The sequence below is a fragment of the Schistocerca cancellata genome, chromosome 6, assembly GCF_023864275.1.
Source record: "Schistocerca cancellata isolate TAMUIC-IGC-003103 chromosome 6, iqSchCanc2.1, whole genome shotgun sequence".
Lineage (NCBI taxonomy): Eukaryota > Metazoa > Arthropoda > Insecta > Orthoptera > Acrididae > Schistocerca > Schistocerca cancellata.
In genome coordinates this window covers 107,843,773-107,858,929 of record NC_064631.1, presented here as the reverse complement: position 1 = coordinate 107,858,929, position 15,157 = coordinate 107,843,773, and positions in this window count along the sequence as shown.

Sequence of the window (15,157 nt, the reverse complement as noted above, 5' to 3'; positions counted from 1 at the left end):
GTAAACATGCTGTGGTGCATCGGAGTCTAACACTGGGCCCCAGGGAAGAGCCCATATACGAGCTCCCCAAAACGTTACTCTCGTCAATATAAATCGACATTGCGAATTTTGCATTGAATCCGGATGCAATTTCTGCGTATCATCGTCAATGTGATGGTCGAAGGAATACAGTAAACCTGCTGTGGTGCATCGGAGTCTTACACTGGGCCCCCAGGGAAGAATCAAAGTACATACTCTTCTAAACCGTACTCCTGTGGACAGAAATCGGCATTGCGAATTTTGTATTGAATCGGGATGCAATATCTGTGTTTCATCGTCAATGTGAAAGTCAAAGGGTTACAGTAAACCTGCTGTGGAGTATCGGAGTCTAACACTCAGCCCCCAGGGAAGAGGCAAAGTACATTCTCTTCTAAACCGTACTCCTGTGGACAGAAATCGGCATTGCGAATTTTCTATAGAATCAGGATGCTATTTCTGTGTTTCATCGTCAATGTGATGGTCGACGGGATACAGTAAACCTGCTGTGGTGCATCGGAGTCTTACACTGGTGTGATGATGATATTGTTTGGTTTGTGGGGCGCTCAACTGCGTGGTTATCAGCGCCCGTACAATTATCCAATCTTTGCTCATTCCAATTTCGCCACTTTCCTGGATGATGATGAAATGATGAGGACAACACAAACACCCAGTCATCTCGAGGCAGGTGAAAATCCTTACACTGGTCCCCAAGGTATGAGCCAAAGTACATACTCTTTTAAACTGTATTGCTGTGGACAGAAATCGGCATAGCGAATTTTGTATTGAATCAGGATGCAATTTCTGAGTTTCATCGTCAACGTGATGGTCGAAGGGATACAGTAAACCTGCTGTGGTGCATCGTAGTCTAACACTGGGCCCCCAGTGAAGAGCCAAAGTACATACACTTCTAAACCGTACTCCTGTGGACAGAAATCGGCATTGCGAATTTTGTATTGAATCGGGATGCAATTTCTGTGTTTCATCGTCAATGTGATGGTCAAAAGGATACAGTAAACCTGCTGTGGTGCATCGGAGTCTTACACTGGGCCACCAGGGAAGAGCCAAATTACATACTCTTCTAAATCGTACTCCTGTGGACAGAGATCGTCATTGCGAATTTTGTATTGAATCGGGATTCAATTTCTGTGTTTCATCGTCAATGTGATGGACGTAGGGAAACAGTTAACCTGATTAGGTGCATCGGAGTCTTACACTGGGCCCCCAGGGAAGAGACAAAGTACATACTCTTCTAAACCGTACTCCTGTGGACAGAAATCTGCATTGCGAAATTTGAATTGAATCGGGATGCAATTTCTGTGTTTCATCGTCAATGTGGTGGTCGAAGGGATACAGTAAACTTGCTGTGGTGCATCGTAGTCTAACACTGGGTCCCCAGGGAAGAGCCAAAGTACATGTTCTTCTAAACCGTACTCCTATGGACAGAAATCGGCATTGCGAATTTTGTATTGAATCGTAATGCAATTTATGTGTTTCCTCGTCAATGTGATGGTCGAAAGGATACAGTAATCCTGCTGTGGTGCATCGGAGTCTTACACTGGGCCCCCAGGGAAAAGCCCAATTCCATTCTCTTCTAAATCGTACTCCTGTGGACAGAGATCGTCATTACGAGTTTTTTATTGAATCGGGATTCAATTTCTGTGTTTCATCGTCAATGTGATGGTCGAAGGGAAACAGTTAACCTGCTTAGATGCATCGGAGCCTTACACTGGGCCCCCAGGGAAGAATCAAAGTACATACACTTCTAAACCGTACTCCTGTGGACAGAAATCGGCATTGCGAATTTAGTATTGAATCGAGATGCAATTTCTGTGTTTCATCGTCAATGTGATTATCGAAGGGATACAGTAAACCTGCTGTGGTGCATCGGAGTCTTACACTGGGCCCCCAGGGAAGAGCCAAAGTACATACTCTTCTAAACCGTACTCCTGTGGACACAAATCGACATTGCGAAATTTGTATTGAATCGGGATGCAATTTCTGTGTTTCATCGTCAATGTGATGGTCGAAGGGTAACAGTAATCCTGCTGTGGTGCATCGGAGACTAACACTGAGCCCCCAGGGAAGAGCCCAAAAACGGGCTCCCCGAAACGTTACTCTCGTCAATATAAATCGATATTGCGAATTTCGTATTGAATTGGGATGCAATTTCTGTGTTTCATCGTCAATGTGATGTATGAAGGAATACAGTAAACCTGTTGTGGTGCATCGAAGTCTTACACTGGGCCCCCAGGAAAGAGCCAAAGTACATGCTCTTCTAAACCGTACCCCTGTGGACAGAAATCGGCATTGCGAATTGTGTATTGAATCGGGATGCAATATCTGTGTTTCATCGTCAATGTGATGGTCGAAGGGATTCAGTAAACCTGCTGTGGTGCATCGGCGTCTTACATTAGGCCCCCAGGGAAGAATAAAAGTACATACTCTTCTAAACCGTACTCCTGTGGACAGAAATCTGCATTGCGAATTTTAAATTGAATCGGCATGCATTTTCTGTGTTTCCTCGTCAATGTGATGGTCGAAGGGATACAGTAAACCTGCTGTCGTGCATCGGAGTCTTACAATCGGCCCCTAGGGAAAAGCCAAAGTACATACTCTTCTAAACCGTACTCCTGTGGACAGAAATCGTCATTGCGACTTTTGTATTGAATCAGGATGCAATTTCTGTGTTTCATCGTCAATGTGATGGTCGAAGGGTAACAGTAAACATGCTGTGGTGCATCGGAGTCTAACACTGGGCCCCAGGGAAGAGCCCAAATACGAGCTCCCCAAAACGTTACTCTCGTCAATATAAATCGACATTGCGAATTTTGCATTGAATCCGGATGCAATTTCTGCGTATCATCGTCAATGTGATGGTCGAAGGAATACAGTAAACCTGCTGTGGTGCATCGGAGTCTTACACTGGGCCCCCAGGGAAAAGCCAAATTCCATTCTCTTCTAAACCGTACTCCTGTGGACAGAAATCGGCATTGCGAATTTTGTATTGAATCGGGATGCAATATCTGTGTTTCATCGTCAATGTGAAAGTCAAAGGGTTACAGTAAACCTGCTGTGGTGTATCGGAGTCTAACACTCAGCCCCCAGGGAAGAGACAAAGTACATTCTCTTCTAAACCGTACTCCTGTGGACAGATATCGGCATTGCGAATTTCCTATAGAATCGGGATGCTATTTCTGTGTTTCATCGTCAATGTGATGGTCGACGGGATACAGTAATCCTGCTGGGGTGCATCGGAGTCTTACACTGGTCCCCAAGGTATGAGCCAAAGTACATACTCTTTTAAACTGTATTGCTGTGGACAGAAATCGGCATAGCGAATTTTGTATTGAATCAGGATGCAATTTCTGAGTTTCATCGTCAACGTGATGGTCGAAGGGATACAGTAAACCTGCTGTGGTGCATCGTAGTCTAACACTGGGCCCCCAGGGAAGAGCCAAAGTACATACACTTCTAAACCGTACTCCTGTGGACAGAAATCGGCATTGCGAATTTTGTATTGAATCGGGATGCAATTTCTGTGTTTCATCGTCAATGTGATGGTCAAAAGGATACAGTAAACCTGCTGTGGTGCATCGGAGTCTTACACTGGGCCACCAGGGAAGAGCCAAATTACATACTCTTCTAAATCGTACTCCTGTGGACAGAGATCGTCATTGCGAATTTTGTATTGAATCGGGATTCAATTTCTCTGTTTCATCGTCAATGTGATGGACGTAGGGAAACAGTTAACCTGCTTAGGTGCATCGGAGTCTTACACTGGGCCCCCAGGGAAGAGACAAAGTACATACTCTTCTAAACCGTACTCCTGTGGACAGAAATCTGCATTGCGAAATTTGTATTGAATCGGGATTCAATTTCTGTGTTTCATCGTCAATGTGATGGTCGAAGGGTAACAGCAAACATGCCGTGGTGCATCGGAGTCTAACACTGGGCCGCAGGGAAGAGCCCAAATGCGGGCTCCCCGAAACATTACTCTCGTCAATATAAATCGACATTGCGAATTTTGTATTGAATCGGTATGAAATTTCTATGTTTCATCGTCAATGTGATGCTCGAAGGAATACAGTCAATCAGCTGTCGTGCATCAAAGTCTTACACTGGGCTCCAATGATGAGCCAAAGTACATACTCTTCTAAACCGTACTCCTGTGGACATAAATCGGCATTGCGAATTTTTTAATGATTCGGGATGCAATTTCTGTGTTTCATCGTCAATGTGATGGTCGAAGGGTAACAGTAAACCTGCTGTGGTGCATCGGAGTCTAACACTGGGCTCCCAGGGAAGAGCCCAATAACGGGCTGCCCGAAACTTTACTCTCGTCAATATAATTCGACATTGCGAATTTTGTATTGAATTGGGATGCAATATCTGTGTTTCATCGTCAATGTGATGGTCGATGGGTAACAGTAAACCTGCTGTGGTGCTTCGGAGTCTAACACTGGGCCCCCAGGAAAGAATCAAAGTACATATTCTTCTAAATCGCACTCCTATGGACAGAAATCGGCATTGCGAATTTTGTAATGAATCGGGATGCAATTTCTGTGTTTCATCGTCATTGTGATGGTCGAAGGGTAACAGTAAACCTGCTGTGGTGCATCGGAATCTAATACTGGGCCCCAAGGGAAGGGCCCAAAAACGGGCTGCCCGAAACTTTACCCTCGTCAATTAAAATCGACATTGCAAATTTTGTATTGAATCGGGATGCAATATATGTGTTTCATCGTCAATGTAATGGTCGAAGGGTAACAGTAAACCTGCTGTGGTGCATCGGAGTCTTACTCTGGGCCCCCTGGGAAGAATCAAATTACATACTCTCCTAAACCGTACTCCTGTGGACAGAAATCGTCATTGCGAATTTTGTATTGAATCGGGATGCAATTTCTGTGTTTCATTGTCAATGTGATGGTCGAAAAGATACAGTAAACCTGCTGTCGTGCATCGGAGTCTTACACTGGGCCACCAGGGAAGAGCCTAAGTACATACCCTTCTAAACCGTACTCCTGTGGACAGAAATCGGCATTGCGATTTTTGTATTGAATCGGGATGGAAATTCTGTGTTTCATCGTCAATGTGATGGTCGAAGGGTTACAGTAAACCTGCTGTGGTGCATCGTAGTCTAACACTGGCCCCCCAGGGAAGAGCCAAAGTACATACTCTTCTAAACCGTACTCCTGTGGACAGAAATTGGCATTGCGAATTTTGTGTTGAATCGCAATGCAATTTCCGTGTTTCATCGTCAATGTGATGGTCGAAGGGTAACAGTAAACCTGCTGTGGTGCTTCGTAGTCTAACACTGGGCCCCCAGGGAAGAGCCAAAGTACATACTCTTCTAAACCGTACTCCTGTGGACAGAAATTGGCATTGCGAATTTTGTGTTGAATCGCAATGCAATTTCCGTGTTTCATCGTCAATGTGATGGTCGAAGGGTTACAGTAAACCTGCTGTGGTGCATCGTAGTCTAACACTGGCCCCCCAGGGAAGAGCCAAAGTACATACTCTTCTAAACCGTACTCCTGTGGACAGAAATTGGCATTGCGAAATTTGTGTTGAATCGCAATGCAATTTCCTTGTTTCATCGTCAATATGATGGTCCAAGGGTAACAGTAAACCTGCTGTGGTGAATCGGAGTCTAACACTGGGCCCCCAGGGAAGAGCCAAAGTACCTACTCTTCTAAATCGTACTCCTGTTTACAGATATCGGCATTGCGAATTTTGTATTGAATCTGGCTGCAATTTCTGTGTTTCATCGTCAATGTGATGGGCGAAGGGATACAGTAAACCTGCTGTGGTGCATCGGAGTCTTACTCTGGTCCCCAAGGTATGAGCCAAAGTAAATAGTCTTTTAAACTGTATTGCTGTCGACAGAAATAGGCAGAGCGAATTTTGTATTGAATCAGGATGCAATTTCTGAGTTTCATCGTCAACGTGATGGTCGAAGGGATACAGTAAACCTGCTGTGGTGCATCGTAGTCTAACACTGGGCCCCCAGGGAAGAGCCAAAGTACATACACTTCTAAACCGTACTCCTGTGGACGGAAATCGGCATTGCGAATTTTGTATTGAATCGGGATGCAATTTCTGTGTTTCATCGTCAATGTGATGGTCAAAAGGATACAGTAAACCTGTTGTGGTGCATCGCAGTCTTACACTGGGCCCCCAGGGAAGAGCCAAATTACATACTCTTCTAAATCGTACTCCTGTGGACAGAGATCGTCATTGCGAATTTTGTATAGAATCGGGATTCAATTTCTGTGTTTCATCGTCAATGTGATGGACGTAGGGAAACAGTTAACCTGCTTAGGTGCATCGGAGTCTTACACTGGGCCCCAGGGAAGAGCCAAAAGTACATACTATTCTAAACCGTACTCCTGTAGACAAAATTCGGCAATGCGAATTTTGTATTGAATCGAGATGCAATTTCTGTGTTTCATCGTCAATGTGATGGTCGAAGAGTAACAGCAAACCTGCCGTGGTGCATCGGAGTCTAACACTGGGCTCCCAGGGAAGAGCCCAATAACGGGCTGCCCGAAACTTTACTCTCGTCAATATAATTCGACATTGCGAATTTTGTATTGAATTGGGATGCCATATCTGTGTTTCATCGTCAATGTGATGGTCGAAGGGTAACAGTAAATCTGCTGTGGTGCATCGGAGTCTTACTCTGGGCCCCCTGGGAAGAATCAAACTACATACTCTTCTAAACCGTACTCCTGTGGACAGAAATCGTCATTGCGAATTTTGTATTGATTCGGGATGCAATTTCTGTGTTTCATCGTCAATGTGATGGTCTAAAAGATACAGTATACCTGCTGTCGTGCATCGAAGTCTTACACTGGGCCCCCTGGGAAGAATCAAAGTACATACTCTTCTAAACCGTACTCCTGTGGACAGAAATCGGCATTGCAAATTTTGTATTGAATCGGGATGCTATTTCTGTGTTTCATCGTCAATGTGATGGTCGAAGGGATACAGTATACCTGCTGTGGTGCATCGGAGTCTTACACTGGCCCCCAAGGGAAGAACGAAAGTACATGCTCTTCTAAACCGCACTCCTGTGGACAGAAACCTTCATTGCGAATTTTGTATTGAATCGGGATGCAATTTCTGTGTTTCATCGTCAATGTGATGGTCGATGGGTACCAGTAAAACTGCTGTGGTGCATCGGAGTCTAAAACTCAGCCCCCAGGGAAGAGCCAAAGCTCATATACTTCTAAACCGTACTCCTGTGGACAGAAATCGGCATTGAGAATTTAGTATTGAATCGGGATGCAATTTCTGTGTTTCATCGTCAATGTGATGGTCGAAGGGTTACAGTAAACCTGCTGTGGTGCATCGTAGTCTAACACTGCGCCCCAGGGAAGAGCCCAAATACGGGCTCCCCAAAACGTTACTCTCGTCAATATAAATCGACGTTGCGAATTTTGCATTGAATCCAGATGCAATTTCTGTGTTTCATCGTCAATGTGATGGTCGAAGGAATACAGTAATCCTGCTGTGGTGCATCGGAGTTTTACACTGGGCCCCAAGGAAAGAGCCAAAATACATACTCTTCTAAACCGTACTCCTCTGGACAGAAATCCGCATTGCGATTTTTGTATTGAATCGGGATGCAATTTCTGTGTTTCATCGTCAATCTGATGGTCGAAGGGTTACAGTAAACCTGCTGTGGTGCATCGTAGTCTAACACTGGGCCCCCAGGGAAGAGCCAAAGTACATACTCTTCTAAACCGTACTCCTGTGTACAGTAATTGGCATTGCGAATTTTGTATTGAATCGGGATGCAATTTCTGTGTTTCATCGTCAATGTGATGGTCGAGGGGATACAGTAAACCTGCTGTGGTGCATCGTAGTCTAACACTGGGCCCCAGGGAAGAGCCAAAGTTCATACAGTTCTAAACCGTATTCCTGTGGACAGAAATTGGCATTGCGAATTTTTTATTGAAGTGGGATGCAATTTCTGTGATTCATCGTCAATGTGATGGTCGAAACGATACAGTAAAATTGCTGTGGTGCATCGGAGTCTTACACTGGGCCGCCAGGGAAGAACCAAAGTACATGCTCTTCTAAACCGTACTCCTGTGGACAGAAATCGGCATTTCGAATTTTCTATTGAATCGGGAAGCAATTTCTGTGTTTCCTCGTCAATGTGTTGGTCGAAGGGATACAGTAAACCTGCTGTCGTGCATCGGAGTCTTCTACTGGGCCCACAGGGAAGAGCCAAAGTACATACTCTTCTCAACCGTACTCCTGTGAACAAAAATCGTCATTCCGAATTTTGTATTGAATCGGGATGCAATTTCTGTGTTTCATCGTCAATGTGATGGTCGAAGGGTAACAGTAAACCTGCTGTGGTGCATCGGAGTATAACACTGGGTCCCAAGGAAGAGCCCAAATACGGGCTCCCCAAAACGTTGCTCTCGTCAATATAAATCGACATTGCGAATTTTGCATTGGAACTGGATGCAATTTCTGTATTCATCGTCAATGTGATGGTCGAAGGAATACAGTAAACCTGCTGTGGTGCATCGGAGTCTTAAACTGGGCCCCCAGGGAACAGCCAAAGTACTACTCTTCTAAACCGTTCTCCTCTGGACAGAAATCGGCATTGCGAATTTTGTATTGAATCGGGATGCAATTTCTGCGTTTCATCGTCAATGTGATGGTCGAAGGGATACAGTAAACCTCCTGTGGTGCATCGGAATCTTACACTGGGGCCCCAGGGAAAAATCAAAGTACATACTCTTCTAAACCGTACTCCTGTGGAAAGAAATCGGCATTGCGAATTTTGTATTGAATCGGGATGCAATTTCTGTGTTTCATCGTCAATGTGATGGTCGAAGGGTTACAGTAAACCTGCTGTGGTGCATCGGAGCCTAACGCTGCCCCCCCCAGGGAAGAGCCAAAGTACATACTCTTCTAAACCGTACTCCTGTGGACAGAAATCGGCATTGCGAATTTTGAATTTGAATCGGGTTGCAATTTCTGTCTTTCATCGTCAGTGTGATGGTCAAAGTTTACAGTAAACCTGCTGTGGTGCATCGTAGTCTAACACTGGGCCCCCTGGGAAGAGCCAAAGTACATTCTCTTTTAAACCGTACTCCTGTGGACAGAAATCGGCATTGCGAATTTTGTAGTCAATCGGGATGCAATTTCTGTGTTTCATCGTCAATGTGATGGTCGAAGGGTAACAGTAAACCTGCTGTTGTGCATCAGAGTCTAACACTGGGCCCCTACGGAAGAGCCAAAGTACATACTCTTCTAAACCGTACTCCTGTAAACAGAAATCGGCATTGCGAATTCTGTATTGAATCGGGATCTAATTTCTGTGTTTCATCGTCAATGTAATGTTCGATGGGATATAGTAAACCTGTTTAGGTGCATCGGAGTCTAACGCTGGGCCCCCAGGGAAGAGCCAAAGTACATACTCTTCTAAACCGTACTCCTGTGGACAGAAATCGGCATTGCGAATTTTGAATTTGAATCGGGTTGCAATTTCTGTCTTTCATCGTCAATGTGTTGGTCAAAGTGTTACAGTAAACCTGCTGAGGTGCATCGTAGTCTAACACTGGGCTCCCAGGGAAGAGCCAAAGTACATACTCCTCTAAACCGTACTCCTGTGGACAGAAATCGGCATTGCGAATTTAGTATTGAATCGGGATACAATTTCTGTGTTTCATAGTCAATGTGATGGTCGAAGGGTAACAGTAAACCTGCCGTGGTGCATCGGAGTCTAACACTCAGCCCCCAGGGAAGAGCCAAAGCACATATTCTTCTAAACCGTACTCCTGTGGACAGAGGTCGGCATTGCGAATTTTGTATTGAATCGGGATTCAATTTCTGTGTTTCATCGTCAATGTGATGGTCGAAGGGAAACAGTTAACCTGCTTAGGTGCATCAGGGTCTAACACTGGGCCCCCAGGGAAGATCCAACGTACATAGTCTTCTAAACCGTATTCCTGTGGACAGAAAACGGCATTGCGAATTTTGTATTAATTTGGGATGCAATTTCTGTGTTTCATCGTCAATGTGATGGTCGAAGTGTTACAGTAAACCTACTGTGGTGCATCGTAGTCTAACACTGGGCCCCCAGGGAAGAGCAAAGTACGTACTCTTCTATCCCATACTCGTGTGGACACAAATCGGCATTGCGAATTATGTTTTGAATCGGGATGCAATTTCTGTGTTTCATCGTCAATGTGATGGTCGAAGGGATACAGTGAAGCTTCTGTGGTGCATCGGAATCTTACACAGGGCCCCCAGGGAACAATCAAAGTACATATTCTTCTAAACCGTAGTCGTGTGGATAGAAATCGGCATTCCGAATTTTGTATTGAATTGGGATGCAATTTCTGTGTTTCCTCGTCAATGTGATGGTCGAAGGGATACAGTAAACCTGCTGTCGTGCATCGGAGTCTCACACTGGGCCCCCAGGGAAGAACAAAGTACATACTCTTCTAAACCGTACTCCTGTGGACAGAAATCGTCATTGCGTATTTTGTATTGAATCGGGATGCTATTTCTGTGTTTCATCGTCAATGTGATGGTCGAAGGGTAAAAGTAAACCCGCTGTGGTGCATCGGAGTCTAACACTGACCCCCAGGGAAGAGCCCAAATACGAACTCCCCACAACGATACTATCGTCAATATAAATCTACATTGCGAATTTTGCATTGAATCCGGATGCGATTTGTGTGTTTCATCGTGAATGTGATGGTCGAAGGAATACAGTAAACCTGCAGTGGTGCATCGGAGTCTTACACTGGCCCCCCAGGGAAGAGCCAAAGTACATACTATTTTAAACCGTATTTCTGTTGACAAAAATCGGCATTGCGAATTTTATATTGAATCGGGATGCAATTTCTGTGTTTCATCGTCAATGTGATGGTCGAAGGGTAACAGTAAACGTGCTGTGGTGCATCGGAGTATAACACTGGGCCCCAGGGAAGAGCCCAAATGCGGGCTCCCCGAAACGTTACTCTCGTCAATATAAATCGACATTGCGAATTTTGTATTGAATCGGGATGCAATTGCTGTGTTTCATCGTCAGTGTGATGATCGAAGGTATACAGTGAACCTGCTGTCGTGCATCGGAGTCTTACACTGATCCCCCAGGTAAGAGCCAAAGTACATACTCTTCTAAACCGTACTCCTGTGGAGAAAAATCGGCATAGCGAATTTTCTATTGAATCGGGATGCAATTTCTGTGTTTCATCGTCAATGTAATGGCCGAAGGGTAACAGTAAACCTGCTGTGGTGCATCGGAGACTAACACTGGGCCCCCAGGGAAGAGCCCAAGAGCGGGCTCCCCGAAACGTTACTCTCGTCAATATAAATCGACATTGCGAATTTTGTACTGAATCGGGATGCAATTTCTTTGTTTCATCGTCAATATGGTGGTCGAAGGAATACAGTAAATCTGTTGTGGTGCATCAAAGTCTTACACTGGGCCCCCATGGAAGAGCCAAAGTACATACTCTTCTAAACCGTACTCCTGTGGACAAAAATCGGCATTGCGAATTTTGTATTGAATCGGGATGCAATTTCTGTGTTTCATCGTCAATGTGATGGTCGAAGGGTAACAGTAAACCTGCTGTGGTGCATCGGAGTCTAACACTGGACACCCAGGGAAGAACTCAAAAACGGGCTCCCCGAAACGTTACTCTCGTCAATATAAATCGACATTGCGAATTTTATATTGAATGGGGATGCAATTTCTGTGTTTCATCGTCAATGTGATGGTCGAAGGGAAACAGTTAACCTGCTTAGGTGCATCAGGGTCTATCACTGGGCCCCCAATGAAGATCCAAAGTACATAGTCTTCTAAACCGTATTCCTATGGACAGAAAACGGCATTGCGAATTTTGTATTAATTTGGGATGCAATTTCAGTGTTTCATCGTCAATGTGATGGTCGAAGTGTTACAGCAAACCTACTGTGGTGCATCGTAGTCTAACACTGGGCCCCCAGGGAAGAGCAAAGTACATACTCTTCTAAACCATACTCGTGTGGACACAAATCGGCATTACGAATTATGTTTTGAATAGGGATGCAATTTCTGTGTTTCATCGTCAATGTGATGGTCGAAGGGATACAGTGAACCTTCTGTGGTGCATCGGAATCTTACACTGGGCCCCCAGGGAACAATCAAAGTACATACTCTTCTAAACCGTAGTCGTGTGGATAGAAATCGGCATTTCGAATTTTGTATTGAATCGGGATGCAATTTCAGTGTTTCCTCGTCAATGTGATGCTCGAAGGGATACAGTAAACCTGTTGACGTGCATCGGAGTCTCACACTGGGCCCCCAGGGAAGAACAAAGTACATACTCTTCTAAACCGTACTCCTGTGGACAGAAATCGTCATTGCGTATTTTGTATTGAATCGGGATGCAATTTCTGTGTTTCATCGTCAATGTGATGGTCGAAGAGTAACAGTAAACACGCTGTGGTGCATCGGAGTCTAACACTGACCCCCAGGGAAGAGCCCAAATACGAACTCCCCACAACGATACTATCGTCAATATAAACCTACATTGCGAATTTTGCATTGAATCCGGATGCGATTTGTGTGTTTCATCGTAAATGTGATGGTCGAAGGAATACAGTAAACCTGCTGTGGTGAATCGGAGTCTTACACTGGGCCCCCAGGGAAGAGCCAAAGTACATACTCTTTAAACCGTACTCCTGTGGACAAAAATCGGCATTGCGAATTTTATATTGAATCCGGATGCGATTTGTGTGTTTCATCGTGAATGTGATGGTCGAAGGAATACAGTAAACCTGCTGTGGTGCATCGGAGTCTTACACTGGGCCCCCAGGGAAGAGCCAAAGTACATACTATTTTAAACCGTATTTCTGTTGACAAAAATCGGCATTGCGAATTTTATATTGAATCGGGATGCAATTTCTGTGTTTCATCGTCAATGTGATGGTCGAAGGGTAACAGTAAACGTGCTGTGGTGCATCGGAGTATAACACTGGGCCCCAGGGAAGAGCCCAAATGCGGGCTCCCCGAAACGTTACTCTCGTCAAAATAAATCGACATTGCGAATTTTGTATTGAATCGGGATGCAATTGCTGTGTTTCATCGTCAGTGTGATGATCGAAGGTATACAGTGAACCTGCTGTCGTGCATCGGAGTCTTACACTGATCCCCCAGGTAAGAGCCAAAGTACATACTCTTCTAAACCGTACTCCTGTGGAGAAAAATCGGCATAGCGAATTTTCTATTGAATCGGGATGCAATTTCTGTGTTTCATCGTCAATGTAATGGCCGAAGGGTAACAGTAAACCTGCTGTGGTGCATCGGAGACTAACACTGGGCCCCCAGGGAAGAGCCCAAGAGCGGGCTCCCCGAAACGTTACTCTCGTCAATATAAATCGACATTGCGAATTTTGTACTGAATCGGGATGCAATTTCTTTGTTTCATCGTCAATATGGTGGTCGAAGGAATACAGTAAATCTGTTGTGGTGCATCAAAGTCTTACACTGGGCCCCCATGGAAGAGCCAAAGTACATACTCTTCTAAACCGTACTCCTGTGGACAAAAATCGGCATTGCGAATTTTGTATTGAATCGGGATGCAATTTCTGTGTTTCATCGTCAATGTGATGGTCGAAGGGTAACAGTAAACCTGCTGTGGTGCATCGGAGTCTAACACTGGACACCCAGGGAAGAACTCAAAAACGGGCTCCCCGAAACGTTACTCTCGTCAATATAAATCGACATTGCGAATTTTATATTGAATGGGGATGCAATTTCTGTGTTTCATCGTCAATGTGATGGTCGAAGGGAAACAGTTAACCTGCTTAGGTGCATCAGGGTCTATCACTGGGCCCCCAATGAAGATCCAAAGTACATAGTCTTCTAAACCGTATTCCTATGGACAGAAAACGGCATTGCGAATTTTGTATTAATTTGGGATGCAATTTCAGTGTTTCATCGTCAATGTGATGGTCGAAGTGTTACAGCAAACCTACTGTGGTGCATCGTAGTCTAACACTGGGCCCCCAGGGAAGAGCAAAGTACATACTCTTCTAAACCATACCCGTGTGGACACAAATCGGCATTACGAATTATGTTTTGAATAGGGATGCAATTTCTGTGTTTCATCGTCAATGTGATGGTCGAAGGGATACAGTGAACCTTCTGTGGTGCATCGGAATCTTACACTGGGCCCCCAGGGAACAATCAAAGTACATACTCTTCTAAACCGTAGTCGTGTGGATAGAAATCGGCATTTCGAATTTTGTATTGAATCGGGATGCAATTTCAGTGTTTCCTCGTCAATGTGATGCTCGAAGGGATACAGTAAACCTGTTGACGTGCATCGGAGTCTCACACTGGGCCCCCAGGGAAGAACAAAGTACATACTCTTCTAAACCGTACTCCTGTGGACAGAAATCGTCATTGCGTATTTTGTATTGAATCGGGATGCAATTTCTGTGTTTCATCGTCAATGTGATGGTCGAAGAGTAACAGTAAACACGCTGTGGTGCATCGGAGTCTAACACTGACCCCCAGGGAAGAGCCCAAATACGAACTCCCCACAACGATACTATCGTCAATATAAACCTACATTGCGAATTTTGCATTGAATCCGGATGCGATTTGTGTGTTTCATCGTAAATGTGATGGTCGAAGGAATACAGTAAACCTGCTGTGGTGAATCGGAGTCTTACACTGGGCCCCCAGGGAAGAGCCAAAGTACATACTCTTTAAACCGTACTCCTGTGGACAAAAATCGGCATTGCGAATTTTATATTGAATCCGGATGCGATTTGTGTGTTTCATCGTGAATGTGATGGTCGAAGGAATACAGTAAACCTGCTGTGGTGCATCGGAGTCTTACACTGGGCCCCCAGGGAAGAGCCAAAGTACATACTATTTTAAACCGTATTTCTGTTGACAAAAATCGGCATTGCGAATTTTATATTGAATCGGGATGCAATTTCTGTGTTTCATCGTCAATGTGATGGTCGAAGGGTAACAGTAAACGTGCTGTGGTGCATCGGAGTATAACACTGGGCCCCAGGGAAGAGCCCAAATGCGGGCTCCCCGAAACGTTACTCTCGTCAATATAAATCGACATTGCGAATTTTGTATTGAATCGGGATG